This window comes from Aegilops tauschii, chromosome 2 (assembly GCF_002575655.3).
Source record: "Aegilops tauschii subsp. strangulata cultivar AL8/78 chromosome 2, Aet v6.0, whole genome shotgun sequence".
Classification (NCBI taxonomy): Eukaryota; Viridiplantae; Streptophyta; class Magnoliopsida; order Poales; family Poaceae; genus Aegilops; species Aegilops tauschii.
This window is the reverse complement of record NC_053036.3, coordinates 451,394,086-451,409,003: the sequence shown is the minus strand read 5'-3', so window position 1 is coordinate 451,409,003 and position 14,918 is coordinate 451,394,086.

The following is a 14,918-nucleotide window of genomic DNA, read 5'->3' as shown; positions in this document are numbered from 1 at the left end:
TCAATTCTGAGAAGGCTAAACTTGGGGTTGACCATGCTAGACTCAAGGAGGAGTTTGATATACTTGACAAGGCTCACAAGGCCTTGAAGGGTGCTCATGCTAGCCTCAAAGAGTCTCATGATCAACTCCAAGTGAAGCTAACCAAGGATAAAGCCACATTTACTCATATGGTTTTAATTGATAATGCAAATGCTACTAACCCTTGTTGTGAGCATGTGCATCTTGTGGAGGAGAATGCCAAGCTGAAGGAGCAACTTGAGAAAGGCCTTGTGTCGTGCATACAAGGTGAGAAGAACCTCAATGACCTTTTGAGCAATCAAAAGGAAGTTGTGGGCAAGGAGGGAATTGGGTTTGCACCCAAGTCCAAGAACAAGAAGAAGAATGACAAGGCCAAACAACCTCCTCTCCTCAAGCAAACTTTTGTGAAGGAGGGAGAGGGTGTTTCTAAGGAGAAGAAGAACAATGTGAAGGGTGGTGGTGTCAAGAAGGGCAATGCCACCCCTTCCAACAAAGCCGGCGACTTTAACCCTTCTTATGTGTTATGCCGTGCTAGTGATGGGCATGTTTATGCCAAATTTGTTGGTTCTCCTTATGAGTACATTGAATGGTCTATTTGGGTTCCTAAGACCCTTGTTACTAACATCAAAGGACCCATTACAAAATGGGTACCTAAAACCAAGCATTGATCTCTTGTAGGTGTTTTCTTCCGGTGGGGGATCATGGTTGCTCGATAGTGGAGCCGCAAATCATATGACCGGAAGCAAGGACTTGGTGGTGGACGTGCACAAGATTTCATATATGCCCACCAACGTCGAGTGGGGTGATGCCTCATCTTCTAAGGTATTGGGTCTTCGCAAGGTTGTCATTTCTCATGATCTCACGAACGAGAAAGTCATGCTTGCTGAGTCCCTTGCATACAACTTACTTTCCGTTCATCAACTTGCACTCATGGGCTTTGCCACTTTCTTTGATATTGATACCGTGGCCATCTTGTGGAGCAAGACTCTTAAAGTAGCCTTTTTTGGGTATGTCGAGAATGGTCTCTATGTGATTAACTTTTCAGAGCGACCCACTAAGACCGCGACATGCCTAATGGCTAAAGTTGACGAGGGATGGCTTTGGCATCGCCATTTAGCCCACGTCAATATGAGATCTTTGCAAAGTCTTCTCAAGGGGGACCATGTCTGTGGACTAACAAATGTTAGTTTTGCCAAAGATCGTGCTTGAGTGCTTGTATCGAAGGAAAGCTACATGAGAAGGCTCACCCACCCACGACTATCATCTACTCAAAGAGGCCGTTGGAGCTCCTTCACATGGATAAGTTTGGGCCTCCATCCTTTGATAGTCTTGGGGGTAGAAAGTATTGCTTGGTGATTCTGGATGATTACAGTTGGGTATACTTCTTCAAGAGGAAGAGTGAGACCCAACAAACCGTCATCGACTTTGCAAATGAAGCTCAACGTCAACACAATGCAAAGATCTTGATGATAAGAAGTGACAACGGCACTGAGTTCAAGAACTACACCTTGGATGAGTTTCTTAGTGGAGGGGACCAAGCATCAATATTCCGCACCTTACACCCCTCAACAAAATGGTGTAGCGGAGAGGAAGAACCGGACGTTGATGGATGCGGCAAGGACCATGATGGCGGAGTTCGAGTCTCCATACAACTTTTGGGCCGAAGCCATCAACACCGCTTGTCATGCCTCCAATCAGCTCTATCTCCGCAAAGGCTTGAACAAGACTCCATATGAGATACTCACCGGCAACAAGCCCAACCTCAAGTATTTCCGGGTGTTCAGGTGTAAGTGTTTCATTCTCAAGAAAGGTGTTTGTTTGTCTAAATTTGAGGGCATATTTGTTGGTTATGCTACAAACTCTCATGCTTACCGTGTCCTCAACAAGGGACTCATTGAGGAGACGTGTAACGTGGAGTTTGACGAGAATAACGGCTCCCACTACAAAAAATACACTTCCGTGATGATACGTGTTTGTCACAGTAGGTCGCGTTTTTTGTCATGCATGTACATCCATGACGATTTTATGACAGAATCAAGATAGTCATACCTGTGCTGTCGTAGAAGTGTTCCATGACATTACCAAAATTATCATCACGGAAGTGTGCACTTCCATGACGATAAATCGCGCGTCACAGAAGTGCTTTCGTCAAGGGTGACCGACACGTGGCATCCACCATAACGGAACGCCGTTAAGCTATCGGGTCAGGTTTTGGATCTGATAACCCGTTAACAGCCCCGACCAATGGGGATTTTCCACGTGTAAAATGATCATTGGCTGGAGGAAACACGTGTCGGCTCATCGTTGGGACAGATGTCATCCACTCATTGGACAGAAGGCGCCTATGATACGTCGACACGTGGCACGGCCCAACAGAGGCCCATTCCTGTGAAAAGGCCGGCCCGTTTGACTTGGTCAAAAGGTGGCGGGCCGGCCCATGGAAAGCGTGCTAACGGCCTGTTCGCATATAGCCCATTTACAGCTCGCTAACCCAAGGCCCGTTACGCCCTATCCGAATTAGGCCCAGTAGCGTCATCTGGGCCATCCAATATGCTTCCAGCCCATTTTCACTTCTGGCCCATGTATGGCCCATGACGTCTTTCGGCCCATATGAGGCCCTATGTAACTCTTGGCCTATTAACGGCCCATGGTGAAACTAGCCCATAATGAACAGTGTATCACTTTACACCCATTAACGGCCCGTGGTGAAACTGGCTCGTAATGAACAGTGTATCACTTTATACCCATTAACGGCCCGTTATTCCGTTGGGCCGTTTCCATCCCATGTTATCTTTCGGCCTTCTCAGAGCCCATTTATTCTTGGGCTCATTTCCAGCATTCGTTTACTTACGGCCTGTTACTGTCATTTTCTGCTTGTGGGCCAAATTCAGCCCGTGGTTACAGTCGGCCCGTTTGTGGTCAGTTAATACGTTGGGCCGTTTTCATAGCGTCATCAAATACGGCCTATTAACGATGGCCCGTTATGGTCGGCCCATGAACGGACGATTCCAACTCTAGCCCGTTTATGGCCATAATGCGGCCTGTTATTGGCCCATGTTTGGCCAATCGATCATACGGCCCGTATAAGGCCCATTGATGATACGGCCCGTAGAAGGCCCATTGTTTCTACGGCCCGTAGAAGGCCTACTGTTTCTACGGCCCGTAGAAGGCCCACTGTTTCTACGGCCCGTAGGAGGCCCAGTGTCACTACAGTAAATATTAGCCCATGGTTAATGTGGCCTAGTTTTAAAAAATAGGTTATTGCAACCACTAGCAAACCGCGGAAAAAGAACTGCACTGACTACAAGCAAACAAATAAACAAGACAACAAGGAAATAAATAAGCAAGCAACTTATGCTAGGCTATCACGGCTATTACACATATTACATCCACTGGGCATCAAAGTTCGCCACCAGTGCAAATATAGGGAACAAAGCAGCATATAAACGCCGCAGCAAAACAAGTCCAGAACTGAAACCACTTCAGAAGAGTTCAAGAAACAATATCCTGGGTACCCATAATGCTGGCAAGATGCTTAGCAAGCTTATTAACCTTCTCTTGTTTGGCGCTTAAATCCTCCAGCGCTTGCTGTTGCACAAGAAAGTACGCATCTGAATTCTGCAGGGACTTCCTCAGTCCTTCGGCTTCTTGCCGCAGCATAGTTGACTGATGCCTTTCAGCTTGTAGCTGAGACTGAAGAAGACGAAGTGATTCAGGCAGCGAGTTCGAAGAGCTTGTGCCAGCGGTACTGGCCAGTAACTCGAACACTACATCAACGCAGGACTGTGGGGTTTGGTCACTGTCTACAAGATCGTTTTTATCACCATTCTTGGAGACCAACAGGGTTGTCTCACTATCTTGAACCTTATCTGCATTACTTTCTCTACCATTGCATAGTGGGGTGCTCTTCTCCAATATTCTGTTTGCATACTACAAGAGAAACAAGCAGACACATCACAGGTTTAGCTTGTAGTATACGAAACTCATTTTGGTAAACCGGTTCAGTAGTAAGGTGGATAGGACAACAACATGAAACAAACATATATCTATGTTCTATGGTCACTTTATTGTCCATATCATTCTAGTTTATGTTCCCTAATCAAGATAGAGACACAGTTCAACTCATATATTTTTAAGACACAGCAACATAGACAGAATATAAGTGTGAGAAACTACACAGCATTGGCAGCACTTGTAATGTGCATCACATGAGAACATAACTGTTTATACAACTTAAACTAAAATCAACATAGAGAAGAAGTTAGAACAGCAATCCAGTTAAAGAAATAGGTTTAAAACATACCTGTTGCGCCATTGGAGTTTCAATTGGATCCTTCAAATTCGAAAGTAGTTGGTATGAGTAAATACAGTGATGCAACAGCAAAGGAGTATGGACCATAGCTACGGAATCTGACCTGAGAACAGTTGCTCTTCTGCTTTAAACGTGGAGTTTGGGTTAGCTTTGGTGGTCTTCGTGCTTTGGGCACTGCAGTAGCTTTACAAACTGCTCGTGTGGGGGTACTCTGTGGTGGACATGGTGCTTTGTCAACTATAAGTGGGTTACTATCCGCTGGGGTTGCGGTTAGATGGGTTGTAGCTGGTTCTCTGCCCAACGGTGTAAGTGTGCAATCTGGAAGAGTCTCGATTATGTGTGGTGGGGCTAGTTTGTGGGCCAGTACAACCATGGTTCTATCTGCATCGACGGGTAGCACTGTCTTTTGTGAAGAACTGGTTTTTGCTCCCTTAGATACTGCCATCACCCCCTCCAATTCAAATGGCTGATAAACAAGAAATGAAATTGAACGTACAGACATTGTATGATAGACAGATGTGGTAATTCACATATATGTTGTCTAACCAAACAGGACAACATGACACAATTTCACATATATGATGCCTAACTAAACAGGATAGCATGACACAGTTTTAGATATATGATGGATAACTTAACAGGATATAATGGCATAATTCAACATATGATGAGTAACTAAACAGGATGACATGACAAAACTATATGATGTCTTTCTAAAATAGGTTGGGATGAAATAATTCACATACATGTTGTCTAAGTATAAAGGATGGCATGATATAATTGACATAATTGATTCATATACTAAGCAGCCGGCACTCGCATGTATGATCTCTAAACTAAGCAGATAGAATTCAATATTGTGCATATGATGTCTAAACTAAGCAATGCAAGACAACATATGCATCATATGAGAAATATAAACATTGCAACTTAGAGCATACACCTCAGGTGGGATATAGGACTGGTCATCTGTCTCTGAATCCTCCTCTGAGGAGCTCCCTGTAACCATCGAGATATATGCTTCAACAGGTACCATTGCCTGCTCTGAAGACCTTGTTTTCACTCCAGATTTTTCCATAACCGGCTCAAATGGCTGATACACATGAAGAGTAGTTCAATATACACAGATTGTCGACAAATGGAATACGTAATGAAAAAAAAGATGGCATGAGATAATTCACATATATGATGCCTGGCTCCATGGCGGTGCATAATTCACATATATGATAACTGGCTGAAAAACATGGCATTGCATAATTCACATATCTGATATAGAAAGCAAACAAGAGGCATTCACACAAAGCATGTCTAATCTAAGCAGATGGCATGGCAATGCAAGACACCATATGCATGATATGAGCAATATAACCCAGCCAAGTTAGAGCATGCACCTCAGGCAGGGGGGAATACGACTGGTCATCTCTCTCTGAATCCTCCTCTGAGGAGCTATCTGTAACCAGCAAGAAATCTGCATCGACAGGTAGCACTGACTGCTCAGAAGACCTTGTTTTCACTCCAGATTTTCCCATGACCGACTCAAATGGCTGATGCACAGGAAGAGTAGATGAATGTATAAACATTGTTGACAAATGGAATACATTATGGAAAAAATATGGCACAATACAATTCACATATACGATGACTGGCTAAACATGATGGCATTGCATGATTCACGTATATGATGCCTGGCTAAAGAAGATGGCATTGCATAATTCCCATATACTCCCTCCGTTCCTAAATATTTGTCTTTTTAGAGATTTCAAATGGACTACCACATACGGATGTATATAGACATATTTTAGAGTGTAGATTCACTCATTTTGTTCCGTATCTAGTCACTTGTTGAAATCTCTAAAAAGACAGATATTTAGGAATGGTGGGAGTATGATATAGAAACCAAACAGGTGGCATTCACACAAAGCAAATCTAAACTAAGCTGATGACATATAAGATGTATAATGTAAGCAATGCAAGGCGCCATATGCATGATATGACCAACATCAGCATGCCAGGTTAGAGCAAACACCTCAGGTGGTAAACAGGCGTGGTCGGCTCCTTCTGAATCTCCATCTGAACAGTTATCTTCCTCTGGAATACAATCTGGAAATGCAGGAGCGGCGTCTGCATGACATTATATTCGCACGCAACGGTCTTCTCTTTTTCTCTACATGTTCAGTACGATTGTGTACAATATCTGACATGCATAATAAAAAAAAGTTAGATTTTGTAAGGCCTAAGGGGTGCATGCAAAAATCAACACTGATGGTAGCAAACGAGTGGATGGATCCAAAACTAATGATAGCAGGTAGATTATAGCTTCAGTTTAAAAAGATAGACAATGGATCATCTATTGTTTGTTGCCCACCCAACATGAACCACATAGAAGACCCCAGATGAACCAGATAGTAGACAGATACTATTTGTTGCTGGCTCGATATGAGACCCATGGGCAATTCAAAACTCAAGATTGAACGATAAAGTAGCAGGTAATAATAACCGATGTATAACGTAAGCAAACACGAAGGACTGCGACCTCTCTTCCGGAACTGTGTAGTCCTCAGGTTCATCTGCATAGTCGATGATGGTAATGCAGTTGGCATGGCTGCCGGCAACGGGGAAGATGATCTGAGGCGGCGAAAGGAAGTCTGCAGGGGGGATCTCTGCTGCAGTGAACGCTTCTGTCGATGGTGCACCTCAGGTGGGGTGGATGACGGCATGGCAGGAGCAGGACATAACACAGAGTTTTCTTTGACGCCTATCTGAAAATGAAGTAAATCTGTAAGGGCTCCTTAGAATTGGAGGATTCTATAAACGCAGGGACATGAAAAACACAGGAATAGGATAGGAATGCACGTGCAAAATAGAGCATTTGGAAACATAGGATTTCAGTCAACCTGGGTGTTTGGCTCACATGAATTGGAAGAACAGAGGAATGGAGAAACAAAGTGATGCGACGAGTGTACAACCTCTTTGGCATAGCCTAGTGGACCTCAGCATCATTGGGTTGGACGTGGAGGATGGTGATGATGCCAGTGTGACTGTCGGAGGCGGGGAAGAAGATCCAAGGCCTCTGGAAATGGCGCCGAGGGTACTGCTCCGCTGTGATGGACGATTCCGTCATTGGAGCAGCTCCGCTAAGGTGTACGGCGACGAGGCTGAAGCATGACAAGACAGACAACGTTAATCTGAAGTGGGACCCTAATATCATCTGCAATAGATGATGTAAAATACATCACCAAAAAGTGCTAGATGTAAAACGCATCAGCCGCACCACGGCCGCTCTGACAGATGCTGTAAGTACTGCTCACTCTGAACTTAACTGAAGAAAATGAACTTCACAGTCGAAACTGAATTTTACTGTCAAAACTGATTGAACTAGTAACAGAGCATTGCAATAGATGTTTAGGGCGTTCGAGCACTAGTAGCAGAGAAGCAGTGATCTAAATCAGCAGACGCTCGAGCAGGGAACGCACTAGCAGAGAGCAAGTCGTGTAGTAGCACCGCGAGCGAGTGGTAAAGCAGCAACTCCTGTAGCTGCCGGAGGTCGTGCAGCAGCAGCAGAAGCGCAAGCGAGAGCAAGAGCAGAGCAGCAGCACGAACGAAAGCAGGAGCAGTGCAGCAGCGCGACCGACAACAAGAACAGAGCCGCAGCGCGAGCGAGAGCCGGAGCAGCAGCAGCTAGTGCCGTTGTGGAAGTCGCCGCCGAGGAAGCAACGACATGGGGGAGAGACGCCGTGGATGATGTGGCCGGCGACGGCGCCGTCGATGGAGACACGCCATGTCTGCTCGGTATCGAGCACCGGCAGCCCCGTGAGATCGAATAAAAGATAAAATGTAGCAGTGAGTGCAGAACCTCCTTGGTGGTGCCGAGTTGGCCTCGGCTTCATCGGAGGAATTGGTGAGGGTGCTGCGGTTCCGGTGGGGCAGGTCAAGACGGCGCCGTGGGGATTGAGGTGGCGCGATAGACGAGGCGAACATCGGGGCAACTCCTTGGAGGTGGAGGACGGGGCGGCTGATCCGGCGGGACGACGAGATCGACAACGGATCCTCATCCGGTGTGGTGGATGAGGGACGGCGAGCTGTTACGGTGGACGACGTAGTCGGGGAAGAGTCTCCGGCTGGGCGTCCGTCGGGAGGCCGACGGAGGAGCGTGGGGTTTCGCGGGTTTTGGCGGCCTCGGTGTATGAATGGGGGGGGCGAAGGGGGAGGGGGAGCCAAGCTTAGGGACGCGCTTGTCCGAAATGTAGGGTAAGTTACCAGCGTACCCCCACCGGTTTTGACACCGCGACGTGGAGCTTCATTTCCAGCTGCGGGGTAGAAGGGGGATTTCGCGTGTCAGGGCTGCGGGAGCGATTTCGGATGAGGAGGGAGTTCTCGTGCGCGTCCAAATTTCGGGATAACAAGGCGCGGCGTGGGTTGAAGAAGCGGGAGTTTCAAAGCAGGTGAGACAAAAGATACTCGAGCTTGGAAATTTCGGGATAACAAGGTGCGGATTCCTTGTTCGGCAGAACAAACTTAACGTGTAAAAAAACAATTCATACAAGACACAAGAGAGTCATGTCCCCTTTTACTATATTGCTATAGATGCCATTGAAAAAACTACAAGAAAAATGTAAAAAAATCGGGAGAACAAGATTACCCTCCACAGTACCAAATCGATTCACACTTCCCTCAACAACAACAAAAAACAAATCAATTCCCACCAAAGAAAGAGTAATGTCCCTTTTTATATGATTACAGATGCCATGATCTCGAATTTCAATTTTTGAATCCACGTTATGTTGAATTCGAATATATCGTTAGGTGACCTTGCGGTTTATAATTGATGTAGTCGTACATTTTGATCTTCCATCATATATGAACATTTTACTCCACCATGTGAACATATATATTGGCGTCTACCATATGGACTAAATTTGAATCAATTTTCCTTATTTGAATATGATTGTTGTCAAGTTATACAATAATTTAAATATTATCTTGATAACAAAAAACATACATATAGCAGTAATCACATTTCACTATGAACTACATGTACCATACGCTCTCCAATTCAAATATTTGTATCCATTTTATGTTGAATTCAAATCATAGTACATTATTGGTCTAGGTAGCGAGATGTTTGGGATAATCTAAACCCTATTTTCATATGTATAATTTTTGGCTGAATTGGGACAAGTTTTGGTATAAGCCTCTTGCAAAACCGGAGATTCTCTCAACAAGCCTCGTGGTTCCAAGAGGGAACGTGTCACCTTTGTGTGCGAAACGATATACGCTGCCTCCCCCGTGATTTTATTTACAGAGGCAACATAGAACTATATGAGTGCCCTGTTAAATTTTGGAATTATTTCGGGTTCATTTGGCCTTTTTATACATTAATTGAGTTTCTGGACTTTTAATGTGCATAATCTAAATATGAATTGCATGCACATGCTCCGGTGCACCAAAGTGGGTTGAAAAATCACATGTGTGTCCTTGGTTGAATTTCTAGGTCCCATGGAAGAAATGAGAATGAAATTCAAACATCTGGGCGTCATGACTCGGCCGAGAACATCGAGAAACTTTGATTTTAAATTCATGTAAATCCAAAACTCGCCTGGAAATCATGAAACTTGGCATGGTGTCATGTCATGGCACTAACATGTTGTGGTAAAAAATTGGGCCGATTTGGAAGCTCGTGGTTCTAAGAGGGAACGTGCCACCTTTGAGTGTGAAACGATATACACTGCCCCCCCTTGAGTTTCTTAACAAAGGCAACATAGAACTACATTAGTGCCTTGTTAAATTGTGGAATTATTCCGGGTTTGTTTGTCATTTTTTATACATTAATTGAGTTTCTGGTCATTTAATGTGCATAAGTCAAATTTGAACTACAAGCACATGCTCTCGTGCACCAAAGTTGGTTGAAAAATCACATTTGTGTCCTCGGGTGAATTTCTAGGTCCCATGCAGGAAATGAGAATAAAATTAAAACATCTGGGCATCGTGGCTCGACCGAGAACATTGAGAAACTTGGTTTTAAAATTCTTGTAAATCCAAAACACGTCTGAAAATCATGAAACTTGGCATGGATGTCATGTCATGGTACTACCATGTTGTGGTAAGCTTCTTGCAAACCGAAGCTTCTCTCAAGAAGGCTCGTGGTTCTGAGAGGGAACGTGCCACCTTTGAGTGCGAAATGATCTACGCTGTCCCCCTTGAGTTTATTTACAAAGGCAACATAGAACTACATGAGTGCCCTGTTAAATTTTGGGATTATTCCGGCTTCGTTTGGCCTTATTTACACATTAATTGAGTTTTTGGTCATTTAATGTGCATAATACAAATTTGAACTACAAGCACATGCTCCCGTGCACCAAAGTTGGTTGAAAAATCAAATTTGTGTCCTCGGGTGAATTTCTACTCCCTCCTTCCATCTATATAGGTCCTAATGCGTTTTTCGAGGCTAACTTTGACCAAACGTTAGAGCAATAATATATGACATGCAACTTACACAAAGCATACCTTCAAATTTGTATGTCAAAGGAGCTTCCAATAATATAATTTTCATAGTATACATCTCATGTGCTATTAATATTGTCAATAGTCAAAGGCTGTCTTGAAAAACACATTAGGCCCTATATAGATGGAAGGAGGGAGTAGGTCCCATGCAAAAAATGAGAATAAAATTCAAACATCTGGGCATCGTGGCTCGGTCGAGAACATTGAGAAACTTGGTTTTAAAATCATGAAACTTGGCATGGTGTCATGTCATGGTAGTACCATGCCGTGGTAAAAAAATTGGCCGAATAGGAACAAATTTTGGTATAAGCTTCTTGCAAATCGGAGCTTCTCTCAAGAAGGCTCGTGGTTCTGGGAGGGAACGTGTCACCTTTGTGTGCAGAATTCAAATTTGAAATACAAGCACATGTTCTAGTGCGCCAAAGTTGGTTGAAAAATCACATGTGTGTCCTCGGGTAAATTTCTAGGTTCCATGCAAGAAATGGGAATGAAATTCAAAATTCTGGGCGTCATGGCTGGGTTGGAAACATTGAGAAACTTAGTTTTTTAATTCCTGTAAATCCAAAACACGCATGAAAATAATGAAACTTGGCTTGGTGCCATTACATGGCACCAACATGCTGTGGTAAATTTGCAGTCCGGTTTGCGAAGGCGCACACATTAACAATCAACAAAGTCATTTTGGAACAAGTGCTGTCACGTTACAATCGGAAACACAAGTATTATTGAAACTGTGGGCGTTCTACTTACTAGTACCATATACGTGCCGCCACGCGTCCCCATTTTTTATTAGCTAGGAGGCGCCGTGCAGGGTAGCTATTTGAGTACGAGAGGCGTGCGATCAGACCCCTGCGCGTGCTTATCGGGAGGAGAGCCCTTTGACCTCCATCTGCCGTCCACCTCTCTCCCAAGGTCTCCATTAATGGCACCCGAGCCTCTGTTTAATGGAGTGGCTATGTCTCACTCGACTGAGATTTAAGAGAGAAAAAACAAAATCTGAAAGCACGGATCTTGATGTAAGATCCGACGGACCTATATAGCATCTACTGCGACTTACAAGACTGATGAATATATAAGGACGATTAATTTTTTTTGATCAAAGAAGGGCTTGCCCCTTCCGATTTTCATTATTGAAAACCACCACAATTCACAAGAAGTTCAGCACAACTCCAGCCTAACACGAAGGACTAAAAGCTACCAGATTGAAATCGCAACATCCCAAGAGGCCAACAAAGGCCAAACATCCGCGCTAGAACCCAACATTTCACAACCGAGGACAAAATCCACATCCTAAACCGATTATTACATCAAAAGAAACCAGGAAACTGAAGGAAGCCCAGTAGCAACTAGAAGAACAGCAACGCCAGGGTCTCCACAGCAAGAGTTTTCTTCATTCCAGCGTCGCAACATTGATCTTCCACAGAAAGATAAGGACGATTAATTGTCTTACATAATTAGAAAGATAATTAAAAAAGCCACATGCGGTTATGCCCGAAATACACAAGGGCAAAAGAAGAAGGAAGACAAGGATCTGGCTCGCTGATCTCTACTTTCTTGATGCGTTGCTGCAGGCCGCGGGAACTAGTCTCCGCGGCGAGCGGCGATGAGCTCTTTCGTGTCCTCAAGACGCTGCTTGAGAACATCCACGGATTCCTCCACCAGCCTTTGGCGCTCGTTGCGGAGCATGTCATTCTCGTCCATAAGTTTCTTGACGATGACGCCGGTCCTCTTCCACAAGGCACTGGTCTCTTCCTGCTGGTCTGCACTTCGGACGATCTTCTCCCTCAGCAGGTCGCGCTCAGCCCGGAGCCTCTCATTGCCCTCCCTTAGTTGCCGTATGACGCCGGTAGCCTGTTCAAACGAGGCTTTCATGTCGTCCAGCAACCTCGCCCAGCCGGAGATCTGATCCATCTGGCTATGGACGATCGCATGCATGCGCCTGTAACAGTCGTCGCCTGCCCGCGAGAAATTTTCCCAGGCCGCCGCGGCGCGGCGGGACATCTCTGCTGCATTCGTGGCACAGCAGGACATCTCTGCTGCTTCTGCGGCACGGCCGGACCAGTCTGCTGCGGCGACGGCGCGGCGGGACCTCCGTGCTGCTTCAGCGGCGCGGCGGGACCTGTGTGCTGCTACTTCCGCGCGGCGGGACATGTCGGCTGCTCTCGCAACGAGGTGGGACATCTCTTGTGCTTCCGCTTCCATGCTCGCCTCTCCCTGGTGGCAATCTCTCGACTCAGAACTCACGCTGGCCATGGCAGACGCAAGGGAAGGATGCTGAATGACTTGTTTGTTTTTGTGGATGAGGAGTTGAGGAGGAATGTGCAGTCATCTTGGCATACTAGTATTTATAACCGAGTACTAATACGCTCCTAAGTGGGAAACCGTTTAGGTTGTGATCGGTGTGAACAGGTTTGCAATTCAATATAGCGTGGTACTAATACGCTCCTAAGTGGGAAACCGTTTAGGTTGTGATCGGTGTGAACAGGTTTGCAATTCAATATAGCGTGGAGTAATTTGGAATGTGACGAGACGCAAGCTCAAAATTTATTGACGGTTCTAGTTTCGAAGCACGGCACTATTCCCGGATGGAGTACTTCTTTTTCTACTCCCTCCTTTCCGGTTTTATAGGGCTGATCTCAAAATTTTAGTTTTTCCATTTTATAAGGCTCAATTTGGTTGTTGTCCAACACATGTTCAGATTACAAGGTGCATTAAATCATTGCATTCAAGTATTAAGAGAAAATTGACCAATGCATGTACTTTATGCATGCATGCATTGCAATTAATGAATTGATAAACATAATTTTTTGAGAAAAACAAGAGCATTAATTAGGTGCTTTTGCAAACTACAAAAAATATTCCACCACTCACCATCTTGGTTGGTGAGATTTTTGAATTAAGCCCTATAAACCGTAAAGGAGGGAGTACTGCTGTGTACGTGCAATAACTGGCACCATCGTATACATATCTTACGGTTAATGGGGCGTTCGACAGGAATAGCCGCGTGGCGAGCCCTAGGCTAGTCTTTTTTTCAGACGCATTAAACCTATCTCTCGGGACTTCTCGCACGCACCATCGTGCTACCCACAAAAACTTGTACTCTGAGTTTAGTAGTACATTATACAGGAAGAGAAGAGGTGCACGCACGCACTCGTCCTCTCACACACGCATCTATTTTTCTCGAAAAGTAGGATGATGACCCCCAGCCTCTGCATCTGGGAGTCACACACGCATCTATAGCTATGAATTGTAGTGTTCTCAACCATCCGATTGGCTCTATCATGGATGTACCTATATACTAAAACATGTCTAGATACATCTATATTTTGACAAATGGAAGGCATGTATTGTGGAACGGAGGGACTGCTTGTCATCAAAATGGATAAAAAGGGACGTATCCAGAACTAAAATACGTCTACATACATCTCCTTTTATCCATTTTGATGACAAGTAGTACTTCTTACCCAAAGGAACTTTATATCCAACAGACACAAAATATCCGTTCGACTGTTGGAAATTACTGATATGATGTCGAAGTAATTGCTGCATCGCCACCAAAACCCACCATTTCTTAAGCTAAAGTAGACCAAGGTAATCCCTATATTAGCATATTACTAAGATAAACAGAAGGCACTGTAGAAACATTTAGGACGTGAGCTTGTCAATCTGAATGTGGAGGGACACAAGCTTAGCCCAGGCCAGCAGCTTGGGCGGAACTGTCAAGAAGGTCAGCTCCTGCACATCGACGTCGCTGGGATCCTTGCTGCTTGTCACCTCCATTTCCACCTTGACGGCGTCGGTCATGCCTTTGGGCTCCCCCGGCGGGCTGTTCGCCCACAGCTTGGCCACGTAGTGCGGCAGTGGGGACGCCCCCGCTCTGATGCGGACGACCGACATGGCGATAGGCGCGCCGATGTCGAGCACGCCACCGACCAAGAAGAACGCGCGGCGGTCCTCCTCCGCGAACAGCAAGAGCCGTGGCTCCGACAGTGGCACTTGAAGCTGGAGCACCTTGCCGTACTGGATCCTGTGCACGGGCATGGGATGCGCGGTGCTGATGTGGTGGTAGAGCGCCGGCGGCGGGCCT